At 36.8% G+C, this 5,100-nt stretch overlaps 1 pseudogene; it reads left to right on the top strand.

Moving 5' to 3' along the window:
* The first annotated feature begins 3,584 nt into the window (after window positions 1–3,584).
* LOC148568480 (uncharacterized) lies at window positions 3,585–4,659 on the top strand (annotated as a pseudogene).
* Window positions 4,660–5,100: the final 441 nt, after the last annotated feature.

Genomic DNA, 5,100 nt, shown 5'->3' with positions numbered 1-5,100 from the left:
GGCATGTATTGTGCTTGTGTTCTAGTTTAGTATCATTTTTTGCTCTATGTTAGATTGCTTTGGGTTGCTGTTAGTTTCAGTTAAAGGCCTATCATTGTTTTTCTGGTTATTGAGTTTTTGGTTTTGACCTGCATGTTTGGACTTGAATTAGAGGCCACCTTTGCGTAGGGGTGTCCATGGATCGGATCCGATCCGCATATCCGCGGTGTTTATCCGAATCCGATCCGAAAATTGCAGATATGGATCCGATCCGTAAGGATTTCGGATCGGAACGGATCGGACCACACACTAATCGGATCGGATTGCGGATTTTTTGTTGGTATCCGCATATCCGATCCGCATATCCGCATATCCGCAAAAATAAAGAAATAAATAAGTAAAATATTCTTTTTATATTTTATTTTAACTATAATTATCATATATGTTAAATTATTTTAATTTATTATTCAAGAAAAGTATGTTTAATATTATTTTAAGAGTAAACATATTTAAAAGAATAGAAAAAATAAATTTTATTGATATCTTTTTAATAAAAATAAGCTTTTAAAAATATTTTTGTGTTTTGCGGATATATCCGATATCCGATCCGATCCGATCCGCAAACGTGCGGATCGGATCGGATCGGATCCAACCTTAAAAACTGCGGATATTGGATCCGATCCGATCCGATGATTTTAGTGCAGATCATATCGAAATTTTGGCCATATCCGATCCGATCCGATCCGCGGACACCCCTACCTTTGCGGGCTGGATCTGCACTACTTCCTTTCCTTTTATATTGTTGCGCTGATCATTGTGGTTCCCTTCTATTTTGTCTTTTCCTGCATGCTAGTTCGAATCTTCATGAGAATTCTCTCCCTCATTCATGAGTATATCATACTTTGTACCCCTCAAGATAGGTTTCTCTTCTTTTCCACTATCTCCATTCGCTCCACTACCTGTACCTTTGTTCATCCTTGTAGTTCTTTTTCCTTGCACTGTCTTCGCAACTACCATCCAAGGGCCATACGCCTCCCCTTTTTCTCCAATTACTCCTTTTTCCTTGTCATTGGTGTTAATACCAAGATTGTCCTTACCTACAACCTCCCCTTCCTGTCTATTCATCTTCTCTCTTGCTTTTTCTCCTTGGTTCTCTGAAGGTATTTCTGGGTTTAGCTGATGTAAGCCATGGAGTTTAGAACAGTTTGAACGATCATGACCCACCAGTCCACAGTTGAAACATATGTTATGTATGCCCTCGTATTCTATAAAGTATCAATGTCCATTGATAAAATATTGTGAAATAAGAAGTTCCGTGATGTTCAGCTCTATACATAGGCGGGCAACTTCCCTCTGTACTTTTCTGCAGTATGTGTATCTACCCTTAGAGTTCTCCCAATGACATTTCCAATTATTTTAAGTATGTTTTCTTCATAGTATTCGATCACCAACCCTGGTAAGTGAACCCAAGTTGCAATTTTTTCTACTATGGCCTCATTAGGATTAAAGTCTGGCTTCCAAAAACATAGAGTGGGTAATGGTATATAATCTTCCATGGCCCCCCAATGAGCGCAAAGTCCAAATCTTCTTGTGAGTAAAATCTCACAATGAAGAACTCGTTACCATTGTCCCCCACTTCAATGCTCCCCTGTTTGCTCCACATTGCTTCCAATCTTCTTGTGAGGGCTAAGAATGAGATTTTTCGGCCGAGCAACTTCACTATTAGTGCTTCCTACCATGGTTTCCAGAGGTGTTCTAATGCTGCATCATTGAGCACAAAGTTATGTATTCTCCCAAGCTTCTCTAGTATTATCTCTGGTTATTCAGTGCTCCTTTTCTCCTTATCTCCAACGTCTCCCTTACCTTGTTCTGGATTACTTTTCTTTACTAGTGCTACGGGAGTTTTACCCCCTCTGACTACTGCACTAAAGGACCTCCTCAGTTGCTCTTCCTCTTCGGGTTTCTCCCTCTCATCATGCATCCATTCCTCGTCCCTTGGGTCCAAAGAAGTGTCTCCTAAGTACTCGTCTTCTCTACCTTTTCACACCTTCTTTGCTTTCTTAGATAGATGGTCCTTCCCTTGTATGGGTGGTTGCCATGGTTCATGGGCACGTGAGTGCCCACAACGGACATAGCCGTCTCGCATATGGCTGGCCTCAGCGAATAGTCAAACTAGAGAAAATAGGAACGATTGATATTCTCTTCCCAAAAACTGCTACTACACTCTTATAACATCTCTCTTAATCTAAAGTTTGAGTGGCTGACTATAAGAAAGAAGGAAAGGAAGCAAACTAGTCCATATCCAAGCACAAGCCCAAACGGTGACCCACATCCAAACCCATTCATTCACTTAGATGGTAACTAAGTGATTCATGTCCCATTTTATTTGAACAAATCACTTCACACCACTAAAATCAAATTCTCCCTTCTTTCTCTTCTTTTTATTCAAACTCCACGTGATTTCTCAGAAGAAGAGAAAGAAAAAGGAAAAGCTCTGTGCTAGGGTAAAATAAAAAAAAAAACAAAAGTGGGTTACCAAACTAATCAAAGAAGAAAGTCACAAAGGCTAGGGCTAAAAGCAAACATCACTTTCGAAGCATCATCGGAGACATCTTTCTGGATTTGTGCTTTATTGAAGCTCAACAAAGAAATCATCTCTTTGCATGTCTAGAAGTAGAAAGTTGAAAATGTTGAAGATGCTGATGCTCTGCTGTGAATCAACGTTTAAAATCTGGCTTAGAGCCAAAGCAAGAATGCACAGTCCAAATTCAAGAAGCAAGATGAAAAAATTTAAAAAGGAAGATTGAAGGTATGATTGTTTTTTTAAAAAGGATTGGAGCAAGGAGTGAGAGCACAATGTTTGGATTTCCATAGCTCACTAAGCTGTTTATTCTTCTCCTTCATGGTTCTTGTTGAATAATCTATTCTTTCAGTCTAGTCTTTCTATGTTTCAATGGTAAAAGGCAAAATGGTGAGGTTTGTAAGTAAAATTCATTGAGTGGAAAAAGGCAAAATGTTAGACTCGGAAAAAAAGAGCCATAAGTTAATTCCATAAATTTTTTGTAAGTTTTCTGTTTTGTTGTAATGATCCTGAGAAGATTTTCTTACAAGTTGGGTTAGTACTTTGCTGTTGAAAAGTTAGGGTGAGTTCCTAGTCAAGTTTGGTTTGGGTTAAAAACTAGATTTATCCCAGATAGGATTGATTAGAATCCTAGGGAGAATTAGTAAATGTATCTTTGTTGAAAGATAGTAAAATTTTATCATTGTTCTGATAGAGACTAGATGCAGGCTATATTGCACTGAGTAGTTGAACCAAGATACATTTGTGTGTCATTTCTCTTTTTCCTCTCTATTTCTGGTTCTGCACTATATGAGATAAAACTAAAGTATCTCCTGATTCTACTATTCAGTATTACTTCACTGTAATACCCATTGCTCCTAAAACTATTTTGGCTTCTATCTTGTCAATTTCTCTTGTTTTCTAGTCAATGTGTCTCAACAGAATTCTAGTTTAAAAGAAAAAGAAAAAGAAGCCAAGATTCAACCTCCTTCTCTTAGCCACTGATATCCATCAATTGGTATCAGAGCTTAGAAGAAAGATACAGATGGCAAACATTATGGGATCCAACTCAGTTGCATATACAATTATTGAAGGGTAATCAAACAATAGACCTCCATTCTTCAATGGAAAAAAACTACAACTATTAAAAAGAAAGAATGAAGATATTTGTTCAGTCGGTGGATTACAACCTCTGGAAAATAATCATGAATGGTCCTTAAATCCCTACCAAAATTGGCACTGATGGTGTTGTTACTCCCAAAGTCGAAGCAGAGTGGAATAAAGATAACAAAAAAAAGGTGAAATTCAATGCCAAGGCAGTCAACATGCTAAATTGCGCAATCAGCTTTGAAGAATACTTGAAGGTTTCAAGATGAAAAACAACAAAAAAAATGTGGGATAAGGTCCGAGTTACACATGAGGACACCACACAAGTTAAAGAAATAAGGATTGACATGCTGAGTAAAGAATATGAGATATTTTTTGTGAAAGAAGGAGAATCGATTGATGACATGTTTGAGAAGTTCTCTATCATCATTAATAGCTTAGATGTTATGGGGTTACTCATTCCGAACAAGTGCTAGTGAGAAAAGTCTTGAGAAGCCTGACTAAAGAGTGGGAAACTAAGGCTATTGTTATCTCTAAAAGTAGTAACCTGAGTCAAATGATCTATAATGAGTTGAGAGGAAAGTTACTAACATATGAAACTACTCACATAAAAAATGATACAAAAAGAAAATGAGTGACTCTTAAATCTTGTAATGAATTATTGGATGATGAATCCAGTGACTATTTATCAGATGACAAAATTGTGTTTTTTGCTAGGAAACTTAGAAGGATGACGAGACTAAAAGGAAAAACCAAAGGATGGCAACTCAAAGAATCCAAAGAAAGATATCAGTAAGGTCATTTGCCACAACTATAGAGAAGCTAGACATTACAAGTATGATTGTCCCAAGTTGAAGAAAGAAGACAAGTCTTGGAAGGACAAGAAGAAGAGACTTATGGCTTCTTGGGAAGATCCGGAGAATGACAGTGAAGATGATGAAGAGTCTAACAACAACTCTCAACCATGCTTAATGGCCAACCACAGCCACAATAATGAGGTAATCTTTCTTTAACCTTCTAATGAAGAACTCCATCTTATGATTGATGATATTATTGAGAAAATAAGAAATTTTCTGAATCAATGCCATGAACTTGAATCCAAAAATGACATCTTAAAGGCTGAAAATGTTTTTTTCAAAGAAAAATTAAGAGAAGCCGAAACCACTGTTGATCTTGTTGAAGAAAACAGGAGGCTTAAATCTGAAATCAAAAGTCTTGATGAAAAGCATTCTGTTGATGCCTATTTGAATTGCATTGAAGAGAATGAAAGGTTGCATAAAATAATTAAGAGTCTAACTCTTGACTTAACAAAATTTGCTCAAAGTTCTGAAAATTTAGACAAATTGTTGGCTAGTCAAAAACCTCTTTTTGAAAAGGCTGGATTGGGATATCATGAAAAATTTGAATTTATTTTTGAAAAATCATGCTTTGAAAATAAAGCCTCAACCTCCAAA

The sequence above is a fragment of the Arachis ipaensis genome, chromosome B4 (genome assembly GCF_059453495.1).
Source record: "Arachis ipaensis isolate K30076 ecotype BB chromosome B4, ASM5945349v1, whole genome shotgun sequence".
Classification (NCBI taxonomy): Eukaryota; Viridiplantae; Streptophyta; class Magnoliopsida; order Fabales; family Fabaceae; genus Arachis; species Arachis ipaensis.
The sequence above is the reverse complement of the archived record's forward strand: the minus strand, read 5'-3'. Positions and strand labels throughout refer to the sequence as shown.